The following is a 17,048-nucleotide window of genomic DNA, read 5'->3' as shown; positions in this document are numbered from 1 at the left end:
CTATTGGTTCGTCAAACAAACACACAAAGGTGCCCATCATTTAATGGCTATTGTTTTCAATGCAATAAATTTGGTCATAAGGATGCAAACTATAGAAGCATTTAGTGTTACAATTGCAAGAGGTTTGGTCATAAGGCAAATTACTATAGAAATCATGTTATGAGTCAAAATCATAATCTGGTTAGAAAATAAAGTAAATAATAACTTTCATGGATATTGTCATACATGCAATGGTTATGGTCACAAAGATAATCAGTGCAGATCTAGAACATATTCAACAAATTCATTGCAGAAGAACATCAGTTATTATAAGTGCAAGCAATCTGGACATTATGTTAATCAATGCAAAAATGAAAATATGGAGAAGTTTGCTAAGAAGAGTGTATGAAGGCTAATGGATCAAAAAAAGAGGAAATTTTGGTTTGGAGAAAGAAGGAAGTAAATGATGGAAGTGAGCTTGGTATACCGGAATCCGGTGCAGGCACCTCTTCCTCCGATAACTGAGCATATTACTTTGGCTTATGGGGAGTTCTTGAAGGAAAATATTTTTTTCTCCCCTTCTGAGTGGATCATGTCATTGGTTCGCCATGACTGTGTTGGAGAGGCTATCCGGTAATTAGACGTTTGTGTTGACATCATTAACAAGACATTTTTTGGCAGCAAAACCCTAAAGGAGATTTTTGGCAAGATAAGAATCGATGTTTGAGATCATTTTTAATTATCATGATAATAGTGCTTGAAGAGATTGTGAGCAACTGGAGAGCAGTAGAGCAGAAAAGCAAAGTGAATAATTATGGAAGCCAAGATGATCATCAAAGAATCGAGTAGCAGAGACTTTCAGATTGTGGAGAAGGTATTCCTAGACGAATTTAACCTTGAAAGGGTTAGAAAAGTGGAAAAGAGATCGAGTGACGCAGACTTGTAGAAGATTAAGGAATTCAAGTATAAAGGATTGAATCTATGGACTAAATTTTCCTAGTTTCATGATGAGAAGGTGATTAGAGTAATTCTTAGTCGTGTGTAGAATGATTGCATCATGTTGGATAAGTCCTATCCAATCATGAAGGAGATTATTTTAGTTGTTACAGGTTTATGCAATAGTGGATCTATTCTGATTAAGAAATCAATAAAGAATAAATAAGTTGAAACCCTAACTCATGTGATGGGTGATCAGAGAGCATTGATTATCAACAAAATTATCAATCCCATGGTGAGGTATGTTGCATATGGCATTTCTTACAAGATTTATTTTAGAAATAGGGAAGATTCCACTTTGGCTATTTCTATATACATGACACATATGCTTGTTATGGAAGATAGAGTGTTTGATTTGTGTGAATTTCTAAGGGATTTATTGTTAGAAAATATTAAAAATGTCAAAAGAGAAAGGTTACCCCTTCCGGTTTGGATTACTGCTTGTATGTTTAGCTCTGTATTGATTGGAATCCCTTCCGACTAAGGAGAATGTGATATGGGAATTTGGAGTCCCAGTTGCAAGGCAAATATTATATATTTGAATGCATTGAATAAGAGATAGGAAGCATGGAATGTTTATTTCAAATCTTTTATGGATATGTGGAGTATTGTCTAGTATCCCCTGCTACAAGTTCTGTTAGAGAATGGTTTTTCTCTGGTAAGAGGAAAACGAGAGAGTTTGTGCCTTCTAGTGCCCCAGAATCTAAGAAGGGAAAGAAAGATCATAAGGACAAAGACATTATTGTTGGCATTATGAATGAATTGATTATGTTTTGCATTGATGTTTTGTAATTGATGTCAACACTAGCTGATATGGTTGGTTACCAACAAATAGGTTTTGGTTACTAGTAGAAGATCTAGTGTTACCGGTAGAAGAGATTATCTATTGGACACTTCCGACATGTTTGGATCAGTGAAGCATGTCTGATTTCATGTGTTATATGCTCCATGAGCATGTTTTGGTTAGTTGGTATTGACTTAGTAATCATATGCTATCATTCATTCCTGTAAACCCTTACCGACATTGGTTTAAGGCTCTACCGGTAGAGCTTTTCATTGAGGAATCATGATAGGATGCATAAGTGGTGTTGGTGTGGCTTCTAGATGGATTTAAAGATACTAAAGATGTTCTTTGATCGTTCTTCAATTGCTTGAATACATTTCTTTGGCATGGTGGACACAAAATAGGTCTGGTACCTATCTAGGTTATGGACCGGTATCATGATAACATGTACTCTACACGTTATCGGGATGTTTTATGGATTTTTTATTGTTATTTTGGTCTTAAGTTGACATGACATATCATTGTAATATGGATTTATGAAATGATCTTATTGTAATATCTTTTAGGTGGCTGACCTAGTTGGTTTAGGTCTTAGGGTTGATATAAATGATTGAAAGATCTCATTGTAGTTCGTGGCATGTGTGTGGCATGTGTATCATGGTCATAAATTTTAATATATTATGTGAAGGATTAGGTCGATCATAGGTGATCGAATTGGGATTAAGGAAGAGGTCAAAGGCCTCTGGTATTGAGCTTAACCAGGATTGTAATCAGGCATGATATATGCTATCTTTGGTAGTTCACTCTATTGGATTGTTGTCCAAATATCTTGAGGTGGTTTTAACCTTTGTAGTTAGTGAGACTCTTTTTTAATGAGTAGTACGCTCTAGGAAGTGTGCCTTCTTGCAAGTGTAGAACCCTTATTGTAGCACATACTTTCAGCAGAAGTATCATCTGACTGTGGGTAGGCTTCCCACCATGGTTTTTCCCTTTTCGGGTTTTTCACGTACAAATCATGGTGTTGTGTGGTATGGTTTCTTTGCATTGATTATATGTTTAATTGTTAAGTTGCATTGTTTACCGATATATGTGTCTATCAACATTTGTTTCTACTTTACCGATATTTGAATACTTATGTGCTTGAGTTTGAAGTTGTATTTTGGATTAAATGTTATAATCTGTTAACAACTGATTCACCCCCCCCTCTTAGTTGTTCACCGGTTATCCTAACACCAGAATATAAGAAGGGCAAGAAGGATCAGAAGGAGAAAGACATTATTGTAACTGAGGATCTGGAATCTCCTATGGCTAAGGGAGAGATGGTTGTTGCAGAGTAGAGAGAAAAGGCATCTGAATTTGACGATGAATCTAACTTATTAGAGATTATTGGTAGTGCATATGGAATAAGGAAAATTGGAAAGATATGGATGACTTCCATAGAGGCAAATAGAATCGAGAGCATCTTGATGAATCATTTGGTTCAGAAAAATATCAAGATTGAAGATGTTAGTGACGTGCTTCCAGAATCTCTATCTGAGATTGTAAAAGAAAAATTGATTGAGCAACTTGTTGATGTTGAAGATTCAAAAGAAGAAGGTGATGATATGTAGAGTATGCTAAAGAAGTACAATGATGCATAGAGAGCCTTCTTCGTATGCATTGATAAGATGAGAGAGTGTATCAACAATGCTAGCAAAGTTTATAGGTATTGTCTTTCATGCCCGACAACTGCAATGAAGCATAAAGAAAAATTGATGCTATTGAAGATGAATTGAGCTCCTTGCATAAGTCATTTGATTTTCTGAGTGACAAGGATGAAGAGTAGAGGAAAAAGATAAATTCCCTTCAGGCTGAATTATTGTATTTACAAAGACAAGGAGAAGATTTTGTGAGTGTTTTTTGGAAAGTGAAGGAGATAGTTGAAGAAAATTTGGAGCATTGCTTGATAGTGTAGTTGAGTATGAGCAATATCTGTCCACTCTGAACAAATTTTCTCATGTTGTTGATTTGTTGATAGAATGCAGAATTTTATCAGTTAGCATCAAATTGGTTGTACATTCTTGGGAGGTTCTTCTTTCAGAACTGAAGGAAAAGTACAAACTAATATTTTTGAAGAAGAGCAGTTGAAAATTCTTTTGGGTTGGTATGCAATTTTGACATCCTTTTTGTAGCTGAAAGTATTCATTTTCTTTCTTTCTTTTCTTTTCATCAAATGCATCCTTTGTCCTTGATGTTAAAGGGGGAGAAAGATAATGGAATAGGAGAAATAAAAAGATATATGAGCTAGGGGGAGTTGTATCCAGATATGTTTATTTTTGAGATGTTTTGCCATTAATGACAAAGGGGGAGATTTATAGACGTGTGAATATTGGAATTATTGTCATTGATGTCAAATCTGGTTATCTAGTTAGGACCAGATAGTGTATATTGTTGGAGAAGTAGTTTTGGTATTGCAGTTTTGTATTACTAGTCAAGTATCAATGGAAGAAAGGTATGAGATATGATGCAAGGCATAAATGATCTAATGGAGTTATTTCCAAAACATCCTCATCTCCAGAATCCTAAGTTGTTCTTATCTTTGTTTACATTTTGTCTTGATATCAGATGTGTGTTCCAGCATCAATCATGTCAGTTATATTGATTGTATCTATTATGATTTGTGTTTTGGCATTTGTAATATACATTGTATCTATATCCTATAGTTTTGAGTTTTGTGCTTACAGGATCGTATCTATGGGTCTAGTAGACCCCTGTTCTATTTTGGTAATTAAGGTTTATGCATAGGTAAATAAAATATGTGAAGGAAGTGTGTAGGAGATCTTGTAGAGGTTGAATTGGTTATCATTTTTTTGGTTAAGGCTTTATTGGATAATGTGTTGATCCTAGCAACATATTACTTGTGCTTGGCTAACATATTATCCCATTGTATAAACTTTGTGTATATATATATATACACATGTGTGTGTGTGAAGAAAGATAGAAGAAGATTAGAGTGTGAATCAATGGAGTAGGGTGAACTCACAAAGCTGGTTCCCACTTTTTGGTACATCCTGATTTTTGCTGAAATCATACATTTTTTGGAAAATATAATTATTTAAGCTTTAAGAAGTCCCATTTGAAGTAATTAATTGAAGAGAGTTAGATCAAAGGCTCTTAGATCAAAATTTTTTGGATAGAACCTCTCTACTTCTAAATCATAGTTGCAATGGAGTCTCCTTTGCATCTATCAAATGCTGATAAAAAACCAATTTTACATTAGCTTTTGAGGGGTCAAACGAATTCATTTAGAAGTTTTGTTTTCTTGAGGATTTAGTCCTTATTATAAGCTTTCCAAATAGTATAATTTTTAATATATTTAAGTTTATAAATATATATTTATTTTATTTTTTATGAATGTAGGTTTTTCACCGAACATGAACTTCTTTGTTCAATGCATTGGGAAAAATAGCAAACTAATTCAAAAAAATTCTGAAAAATATCTACGCCCTAGGTATTGATGTCTTCTTTTTAACAAAAAAAATTAAACTTAATTTTGATATATATAGAGAAAGTTATGTGTTCAAACGTACACCTATATCTAAATTATAATTAGTTGGACTTCAAAACTTAATAAAATAAAACATATTCAACATATCACTATCAAACCAACTGCATGCCCTGGGTATTGATGTTACAAACCAAAATTTAAAAGAGATGAGTTTTTATCATTTATAAAAAAAAATTTATACGTTTCGGGATGCACATCACTCTTAAATAATGTTGTTTCTTGTAAAAACTACTTTTGAGGGAGATGGAAATTTCAATAAAATTTTATTCAAAAAAATTTGAAAAAAATATATTTAGAATCTACAAAAAGGATGTTACAAATCACTAGTTTACATCATCTCCAAATTCTTAACGATTTAAAAGTTATAGGTGTTGGAAAGTGAAGGTTTTTTGCAAAATGTTCATCTAAGTGTCAAAGTTGGTCAAAAAGTGGGAACCAGTATTGTGAGTTCACCCAGTATGTGTTGTGTGGCAAAGTAAGGAGCATGCAAAGTTGTGGTCAACATTGCAGTAATCCTTTACCGAATCTGCTATAGGTTTTTGTGGATAGTGGTATAGAGATCTTTCACCGGATCTATTGTAAGTTTTATGAGTTTTGATATGATCTTAATCTGGAACCGATCTCATGTATTTGGAGATGCAACTTTCCTCAGTTCATTTGTATCTATTGCAATGAGCATTTGACAATGACCTGCTTTTGTAATTTGGCAGTGAGCCACCCATTTTGTAAACACCATATAACTAGTTATATAATCTTGAAAGTTAACACTCTCTATGGTTTTTCCCATTTGGGTTTTCCACCTATAAAATCCAGTGTTCCATCTGTGGTTGTGTTTCTTGTTTATTCTACATTTTCTATTTCATGTTGACGAGTTTAATTAACGAATTTGGTATATCAATAAAAAGGTTTAGATTTTGTGAGAAAGTTTTAGAATTTGTGGGAATACCGATTACCCCCCCTCTTAGTATTCTAGTCCTTTCAACAAATCCAATGATGTAATCATATATAAAATAACAAGCAAGTCAGATTTAGTAGATTCTGCCATGAATGCCTAAAATCAGATTTGAAAATATAAGTGAAGAATTATGCAACCCAAAACTAAAAATAGCAAAATTAAATAGGGTTTTTTTAATGAATTTAACTTCTAAATTTATGTAATTATGATATATGATTGCAAAATCAAATTTTCAAATACCTAACAATCATATCTAAAACCACAAATTATAAATAAGAATGCAAGGAGTCAGGTTCACCAAAATGTAATGGTGGAAATTTGGAATTAGGGTTTTACTAAGTAAATCCACTAAATAGCCCAATTAACCAAATTGAATTGAAAGAGGAGTAAACCCAATAGATCTAGGCTCAATCAAAATGGGAAAGAGAGTGAGATTCTGATTGTATTCAACTGGGTCAAGTTGATTATCCTCTTTCTAAGTTGAATGTGTAATGCAATAATGAAATTAGGGTAAAATGAGGGATTATTGGAGTAATCTGACAGAAATAGTAAGCTACAGATGTTCCATGAAGCCACAAAATTGGATATAGGAAAAAGGAGATGTCTAGAACCTGTTCTCAAAGGTTCGGCCTAATTTTTTGAGACTAGGTAGTACAAATCCACCCCGGTCCTTCGAATTTTTCATTGTCAAAAGATGACTTGTTTGTCTATGTTGATTGTCGGATTTCCCTAGTACATCTCCGCACCTATTTCTTGCACACAAAAAAAGGGAAAGACATTGGAAATAGAGGTTTTCCTAAGGTCAAACCCCAAACTTGGAATCAACCATGAATGAAATAATGCAAATACTGAAATAAATATTAAGGAGATATACCTTAGATCTACAATTGTTGATGATGATGCAATGCTCTTTGAATGTAATCACAAATGTTGTATATAATGGCATGACAAACACATGAACATGAAAAACCCTAATCACACACACACACACACACACGTGCATGAAGACTAATTTAACTTTGCTCCACAATGCTTGAAAGATGAATATGTAGCCTTGAATTTATGAATATGCTTAATGATGAATGCTTCACATATGCACGAATGTTAGGTATGGAGACTTCTATTTCTTTCTCTCTATGTTAAATGAAATCATAGGATGTCTTTATATAGGTTCCCTAAGTAAATTATTGATTAGGCCAACCTCCAATGGTCATGTATAGCCCCATGAATTGAATGTTATTAGGGAGATATAACACCTCCCCCATTTCAAATTGGCCCAGGACCAAGGCATTTTGGGGGCCCTGGTCTAGACTAGGGTGTCCCACGCCTTGGCTCTTCTACAAAGAGGACCAAAGTAAGTAGCCAGGGGGGAGGGTATTGTTGGCAATTGACACTCATCCAATTTAGTTGTGTTGTCATTGATGGAAACACACATCATTTTGGGTTGTAAACTTAACTAGTACTCATAGGTATTCATGATTCGGCAACCGACATTCAGGGAAATTGGCAAACTAGGAACCGGTATATGAGGCCAACATAGGAGATTGATCTGACAGGTTTACAAGGCAACAATCAGTAGCATCGATCACGAAGTTTAATGCATTTATTTTTTTCTAGGCCGACATGTAAATAACTTGTAATATCATTATAAGCCGACATAAGGCATTTATGTTTGTGATTGGGAAGGGTATTTAAGTCAGTCCGGTTAGGTTATTTTGAATATATTTTGGAGATATGAAATGTATAATGATGTGATATTGTGCGAGTGATGTTGATCGACTGAATACAAATATAATATTTCGTAGTCGGTCTTGGTTATTGGTTTAAAGGTTTGGGATGCGAAGTTACCGGTAAGGGAGGACACAGTGAAAACCGGTACATGCAGTGCTTGAACCGAAACTCATCCACATAGTAGATACATTCTCTGAGTTCAAAATTTTGTTTGTAATCCAATATTTGGTGTTTGTAGTCAGTGAGGCTCCTTTTGTGATGAGCAGTGCACTCTAGGTTGTTGGCCTTCCTGCATGTGTAGGCCTCTATTGTAATATCTATTCATTTGGCCAGTGGATAGATATTGTGGGTCACCAATCCCACCGAGGTTTTTCCTCTTTGAGGTTTTCCACATATAAATTTGTGTTATGGTGTATGTTCTTGTGGTCGCTTCATTTCTACTTACTGTTATATTCTTTTATGGTTACTGGTTACTGAAATACTTTGTTAATAAGGTTAAAATTGATCTCATGAGTAGAAAACTGATCACCCCCCCCCCCTCTCAGTGTTCTTGGATTCCAACAATTGGTATCAGAGCCTAGTACCTTGGAGTAAGTCTAACAACTTAAGGAAGATCTTGAATCCAGAATCCTTGGAGTTGAGTATGGAGAAACAACTTGAAGTAGCACTTGAAGACTATGATGTTGAATGGATGAAGAACTTGAAGTTGCCAGATGAGTTGAACTCTACAAAGAAATTCATTCTTATCCTACAGGAGAGGTTGTCATATGCTCAAGCTAGAAGGAAAGAACTTTTATAAAATCAGGATGATGAAGAAAAGAATGCCCTTAAAGAACAATGTTAGAAGTTGAGTCAGGAGAATGGTGTCATGAAGGATGAAATGCAAGCCTTAACTATGAGGATGTCCAAGGACATTGAAGACCAGGAAAAAAATACAACAGATCTTGGCAAATCTCTGAAAGATAGATCTAAGGAATGCATTGGGTTGGCACATGAGAATGATATGTTGAGAACTAAACTGGTGAAATCCCAGAATAATGAGTAGGAGTTGGAAAGATTGATAACAGTCCTAAGGGGAGTTCTGGATAGTGCAAATGAATACAAAGACAAGTTTAAGGATAGTTCTACAAAGCTTGATGAGCTATTGAAGGATCAGAGACGCAAGGGAGACACTAGAGGTCCTGGATTTGAGCATGGAGAAAGCTTCAGTACTACAAATGAAGTTAAAGCAACCGATCAGAAAGAGAATCCACTTGTCAACCGTAACCAAAAATCACCGGTAAGGCAACCCAATGGACATAAATTGATATTTTGTTCGCAATAAATTTGGTCATGTGGCAAGACATTGCAGAAATAGAGCAAATCAGGATAATAATGCAGTTCTCGATCAATATTCAAATTGTAAAAAGTATGGTCATAGGACATAAGATTGTAGAATGAATGTGAAATGTCATGCATGTGGAAAGTTTGTACATATGGCTAATCAATGTTGGTCAAGGAATGAACAAGGATACAGTAAAGAAATTCAGAAAAATAATGTCACTTGCTATGCATGTAACAAAATAGGACATTGCTAAATTCTACTTAAGAACAATCCGATAGAAAATGATGAGAAAGGAAAATAGAAGGTTGATGGTATTCGAAAGGAGCATGAGAAGAAATGTGTTAGGAAATATTAAGATCAACTGACAGAGACAAACAACCCAATTACTCAACCGACAAAGTAGAATGTTCCTACATCGGTAGGAAACTCATCCGGTAACTAAGGCATTAGCCTTAGGGGAAGGCAAATTAATGATAGATCTTGCATTACTGTTTCAGATCTTGGAGAAGTCAATTTGAAGTTTTTCCGGTACTGAGATTATGGATTTTGAATCCGGTATGATAGGCCACCACTCATTTATGTCAATGTGAAATCAAGGTTTTCGCAAAATAAAAGAGAAATGTTGATTGATTTCTAATCACACAGCATTCAAAGCGATCCAAAGCGAGTTTAAGGCGATCAAGAGAATTTTCAAGCGAATTCCAATGTATTTAGTGTATATTTTCAAGAGCTTTCATCGGAGAAGGTTGTGAGGTATTTTATTAGTTTTCGTGTTATCTTTTGTTTCCAATGGCTTCTGGATCAGCTCCCACTCCGGTAGGTGTGGCTACCCCTATTGTTGTTGACATCAAGGATCGTCCACACCCAGTTTTCAAGAAATGTACTTAGATTGTGAAGGTTGATGATTCAGTTGGCACATTTTCTAGGGTTCCAGGTGAAGTTTTGTATATTGAAGATGTTCGTGCATATATCCACTACACTCTGGAGGATTTAGGTTCTGTTGAAATAAAAACAATGTACATGACAAATCTGTTGGATGGGAAGGGATTGATGAAACCAAAATTCCAAATTCTGAAGGATCAGAGTTTCACAGACATTTTACAAATGCCGAAATTTGAAGATGAAATGATCTGGTATGTGTTGAGTCGTGTCCACGTGGAATTCATGTGGCTAGACCGACCTTACAAAATCACCAAGGAGGCTATTTGTGCAATCACCGGTTTGCCCCAGACTAGTCAGACTCTTGGAAAGAAGAAAGTATCTAACAATGAGGTAGAGAAGTTAACTGGTACAACTTTTGACAACCGGTCAATGAGGATAAGCATTATTAGAGACAAAGTTGTTCAATTTGCAAGCATGATCATCGGTTACAAGGTAACCCAATCAAACTGATTGAACTTTATTTCTAGTTCATTCATTTAATGTGCTCATAAGATGGTCAAAGAAAATGATAGGTATGATCTATGCCAATGGATGTGTGAAGAGATAATTTTAAACCTAGGGAAGATTAAGGGTAAGAAGAAAGGTGTTTTCTGGTATTGAAACCTTGTTGTTTGCTTGATGCTTTTATTTTTGAATGAGTTACCAGGATCTGGTAAAACATAATGGGAATTTGATATGTCGGTAGGGAAACAAATTAAAAATTCTATAAGAGGTTTGGGACAGGACATGGAGAGAGACGCCATTTTATGGGGATATTTCAAATCATTTCAGAAGGCAATGAAGAAAAGAGAAAGAGTGCCTAAACATATTGTTGATAAATACTCTACAAAAATCTGCTTTATGGTGAAGAAGGATGAAACATTGATGGAGGCACTACAACCATGAAAGGTCTGGATCACTGAGATGGGCTTTGAGGTTGATGTTGAGATCTTGGACTTATATGCCAAGACTCTTATTGATGCCCTAATTGATGAAGCTGAGAAAACCTTTGGGACAACAAAGAAAAAGGAATATGAAGTTTGGATAAGTTTTAGCAAGAAGAGAAGGGAAGGAAAAATAAAGAAGGTTGGGGAAGTTGTGGATAAAATTTCCTCTGAAATCAAATAGATCATTGGACTAGTAGAAGGGTCATCTTCGACAGCAGTTCAGACTTCACCGATAGAAACAACTCGAAAGGGTGTATTGAAGAGAAAGAAATCAGAAACTTATATTGCCCCTGTTGAATCTGGTTCTGATACTGATGTTGTGCCCCCAAAGATTCCCCAGACTTACATTAGGATATAGAGGAAGAAGCCTAAGGAAGGAAAGAAACAGAAAGTAAAGGTCACCCCTCCGACAGCCCCAAAGAAAATTCTGAAGGAGAGGAAACCCACAAAGAAGAGGAAATTGGTTAAGGAGTCTACTTCTACTCCCAACAAGAAGAAGAAATCAAATATAGATATAGCTCTCGAATCCAGTAAGAGTATTGAAGTAATTCCTCCTCTCTTAGTTGCTGAATTGATTGATCAAATACCTAAAGATGGAATTTTGAGCAATATCCTACATTACTATGTACATATGGATGATAAGGAACAAATGGAGATTGAGGAAGCAGTTTTGTTATATATAGATATATATAAGAAAGTATTACTTGAGATTGAAAAATAAATAATAGGAGATTTGTACAATAAGCTAGATGCTAGGAGATTGTCTGCAGTTGAAGAGGATAAATATTTAAATATGCAAGAGTTATTAACTATTTGTGGTGCTATAATCGATGAAGAGATACAACAGTGTTTGGAATATGCAAATAAAATAATTTTCTAGAGTAGAAAATGGCGTGTGAGTCTCATGGTAGGTAGAGTAAACAAAATAGTTAAGGAAACCCATGAGGTAGGGGTAAAATTATTTGTAGATAAACCTGATTTCTTTATTCCACCGATATTCCCTTCTAAGTTTGGTATTCAAGACATCTTAGTTGATGGTAAGGGGAAATGTATATTATTTTTGCATTCACCAGTTTTGGAACAAAAACTAACAAAGGATATTCCTTCGGCAGTATCACTTGTACATATAGAGAAACTGGTAGATAACATTGAAGTTGTGCATGATAAGCAGAATACACCGGAATAGAATATTCCAGATGTAGAGGTTATCGATGTGGATATAGACAATAAAAAGGTTGAGGATATTGAACCTACGACAAAAAATGTACATATAGAAGAGGCTAAGGTTGATCAGGCCACTGCACTAAGTGGCAAAGCCACTAGTGCCAGCTAGCACGTTGGAGAGTCTAGTCATTCATTGTTGGCACTTGGCTCATCCAGTCAAGTTGATTTTGGACAAAGGAATATTGAGTAACTGAGCAGTTTTGAATTGATGTTTGTTGCAGATCAGAAGTTAAGGAATGGAGGATCAGAAGACAAGCACATCATTGAGCAGGCCATTCCGGTTTTGCAACAGCTAGTTCCAGGATACACTAGTCTGGTAGCTAGCCCCTCTGCTAAGCTTAACAATTTGATTGAACACATTACACCTAGGAAGGTCACCTATGATGATATGATCACATTAGACAAGGTCAAGATGATAGAGCCACTAACAAAGATTGATGAGGCTCTTAATAAGTGCAATTGTATATATAGGTCTTGTACTAACACTGGAAAACTTACAACTAACCTGGAGGTAAAAATAAAAGCGATAAAGGCCCAGTTGGAACATCTTATAAGGAAAGCACAGTGCAGAAAATGCTCTCCTAACACCAATTCTAAGAGGAATCAAGCAAGTATGTCTTTAAATTCTTTTGCAGAACATTAAGATATACATAGACTAATGAAAAACTAATCACATAGAAAACACAATAGAGATTTAACACCAGATTTACGTGGGAAAACCCTTACGGGTAAAAACCCACCACCAAAGAGAGATCACTTCATAGGCATTTTCTCTCAGAATCTATGTTCAGATCACAGTCATCACCTATGCAGAACACTCAGGCTTCCAACAGGACTCCACACCATACATCACACAGTAACCTCTCTCACAGTCTCGGTTACATCTCTGGAAACATATTAATCAACCATAGATTACAACGTATTGGTTAAGCATAACTATTATGGAGTCCAACGGTCTATCATTCAGTAACATCCATCCACCTAACCAACATTACGTTTTAGTTTCCTCTGGCTACTCTGATTATATCTATCGAATGTAGTTCACACAATAGTTAGTAACTGCCAGGAAGTCTAACCGTCGACTGTCCTATATTCACGACTCGTCCATTATCCCACATTCATCAAGAAGTTGGGTTAGTTCGTATTCATATATACCGACAAGACCATCTTCAGTGTCCAAGTGTTTCACCTTTTGGACTTCGGTTCGAACGCACACCCCTAGTTAGTCTCTACTTCATCAGCCATTGGAAAGACCACAAATGCGTTGCTTTGATCTCTCGATGAACCAATAGATGACTCCACTAATGCGGCTCCAAATAGGTTGGCTCCATCGGCTCATTGGGATAGCCTTCAACAGGTAGACTCGATCTCCAAATGACACCACAAAGACTCGATCGGGCCATCGGCGTAGCTTCCATCTTGTCAAACCGATCACTGATATCAACCCAATCACCGAAGGTGACCTCATCGGGTATCAGTATAGCAAACAACTAGTTCTCTCGATCTCCTATGATACCCCTTTCCTCTTTCTATGCTCTGCCATGTGGAACCCCCTGATTGGCTCCAGAGTCCCTGCCCTGCCACCTTAGGACAACCTCACTAACCACCCAGAATGAAGCTTTTCTTTGTCGCTGCGTCACGATGGATATTATAACGAGCAGTTTCCCATCGTGACCTAGAGACCACCATTGGATCAACCTTGATTTGCTCGACCGTTATCTCACCTGGGCCGCTCACTCCTTCTGTCAGGCCCGCCATGTGGTCGCCAAGTCGTGATGGGTAATGTTCATGCATCTCCATCATGCAGTATAGTGACAATCATTGATCCACCTTCGAACTGCACGGTCTTTAACTCATTTCTTTTTGCACGTTCTTTGTCGCCAAGCCGCGGGGAATAACTTTCGATCATCTTCCCATCGTGGTATAGCGACAGCCGTTGGATCATCTCGGACTTGCTCACCCGATAGCTCGATCACAAGAAGAGGGTTCCATTGGCCCATCGGCAAGAGTCACACCAACAGTTGTTCCATCGGGATAGGTTACTTTGATCAGTCTAAACATAGGTCAAGTGAATTAGAGGAACATTTCCAACACATTTGGCTAACGATTTTGATGGTACTTATTCATGACCAGCGCTATTGATGTTCAAATTTTGGTTACAGAATCAGAGATATCAGCCTTGGAGAAAGATATGGACAGATTAATCCAGCGAGCAAGGGAATTGAGAGGATTGGTTAGTCTCCGGTTGAGCACTTTGTTACTTCATAAGCGGGAAAGTATATAATTGATGAATAAACCCACACTGATAGATCTCACAAAAGAACTACATGCATACATTCTTAATGGGTTTGTATCTATTTTGGGAACATTGAAAACTAGTTGGGATACTTACTTAGGATTTTTGAAGGGTGCTTACCCGGATATATTCAAGTACATCTAGATTTGGTAAACACATTTTAATTTCATTCTTTTATTCATTTGCCTCGACCTTTGTCATTGATGTCAAAGGGGGAGAGGGACATAAGAAGTAATGTATAGCTCAGGGGGAGTAGGGTCAGTTTTGGTCATCAGTTTTGGGAGGAATCGGGACATCACTTCAGCGATCCATTTTTTTCACATGAGTGTTTCCATCAATGGCAAATGGAGATATTGTTGGCAATTGACACTCATTCGGTTTATTTGAATTGTCATTGATGGAAACACACATCATTTTGGGTTGGACACTTAACTGGTACTCACCGATATTCATGATTTGGCAACCGACATTCAGGGAAACCGACAAACTAGGAACCGGTATATGAGGCCGACATAGGAGATTGATCCGACATGTTTACATGGCAGCAATAAACGGCATCGATCATGAAGTATAATGAATTTATTTTTGTCTAGGCCTACAGTAAATAACTTGTAATATCATTGTAAGCCGACATAAGGCATTTATGTTTGTGATTGGGAAGGGTATTTAAGTCAGTCCGGTTAGGTTATTTTGAATATATTTTGGAGATATGAAATGTAGAGTGATGTGATATTGTGCGAGTGATGTTGATCAACTGAATGCAAATATAATATTCTATAGTCAGTCTTGATTATTGGTTTAAAGGTTTGGGATGTGAAGTAAGTTACCAATAAGGGAGGACATAGTGAAAACCAATATAGACAGTGCTTGAACCAAAACTCATCTAGCATAGTAGATGCATTCTCTAAGTTCAAAATTTTGTTTGTAATCTAGTATTTGGTGTTTGTAGTCAGTGAGGCTCCTTTTTTGATGAGCAGTGCGCTCTAGGCTGTTGGCCTTCCTGCATGTGCAGGCCCCTATTGTAATATTTATTAATTTGGTCAGTGGATAGATATTGTGGGTCACCAATCCCACCGTGTTTTTTCTTCTTTGAGGTTTTCCACGCATAAATCTTTGTGTTATGGTGTATGTTCTTGTGGTCGCTTTATTTCTACTTACTGTTATATTCTTTTATGGTTACCGGTTATTGAAATGCTTTGTTAATAAGGTTAAAATTGATCACTGGTAGAACACTATCCACCCCCCCCCCCTCCCTCTCAATGTTCCTAGATTCTAACATGTATCCCATAATAGGACCCATCAAAGGGTGTACATGACATCAAAGTTGGATATTTGTGTCAAACCACACCTAGAGAGGGAATGAGGATATGGCATGCTAATGTGGGAGCACAACATGAGGTATAAATTGGACTGGTGACAATTTATGATGCTACAAAAACCAAGATCGTCTTTGTCCTTATATGTTTATGTAACAACTTAGGATTCCATGAACAATTAGAACTATTCAAAAAGTTGGGATTTCATCAGAATGAATTGGTAGTTATATCTAATTCCTAGTGTAGCGTCATAAATTGTACACCCTTAACTGGGTGGTATAATTCCACGCTTAGGTTAGCACTAGCCTTAGTGTGTTTGCATCTTGCATTTCAATTCCCCCTTAAGCATTTAATTAATTAATTTAATTTAATGTAAGGCCTTCTTTCATCTCTCTACACATCATAAATTTGGGCCCTTTTTCATTAAGTGTGCCCCTTTTTATTTTATTCTCCCAATAAATCATTTCATCAAATACCCTAATTATGTCCTATTTCGACCTTCAAGGCCCAATTTTGCATATCTAAATATCGCAAATTACCATATACTGTTGAATTTTTCTCTAAAATCACAATATCTTGTTTCCCCAAAAATTTGGCAAAAGGTTGGTCGGACCGTGTGTTCGGACCAGGTAGCTACCTACTTGGTCCTGACTTTTTCTCCCCAAATTTCAAGAGCATGTTTTGGTAGTATTTTAATATTCAAATCCAAGAGATTGGTGGGAAATATTATTTCTAGGTTGGCCTATGACTCAAAACAAAGTTAGGGTATCCTACATAAAGCCTTCCTTTCCTCATTTGAAGGATCTAAGATCTAGCAATTGAAGGAGCCTCTTATCAAGTGAAAGTGCAGGTTATATAAAGTCTACAAAAACAAATCAAGCATTCACCAAGTCTACAACAAGCATTTTCAACATCCATTAGGATCTTTGAAGACATCAAAGAATAATAGGAGACCACTGACTGATGATTGACTTGCAAGTCTCCCTTAGGGTTTGGTATGGTTTCATGTTATTTTCATGTCTTTGCAT

This window comes from Cryptomeria japonica, chromosome 6 (assembly GCF_030272615.1).
Source record: "Cryptomeria japonica chromosome 6, Sugi_1.0, whole genome shotgun sequence".
Taxonomy (NCBI): domain Eukaryota; kingdom Viridiplantae; phylum Streptophyta; class Pinopsida; order Cupressales; family Cupressaceae; genus Cryptomeria; species Cryptomeria japonica.
Note: the sequence above shows the minus strand (reverse complement) of the source record.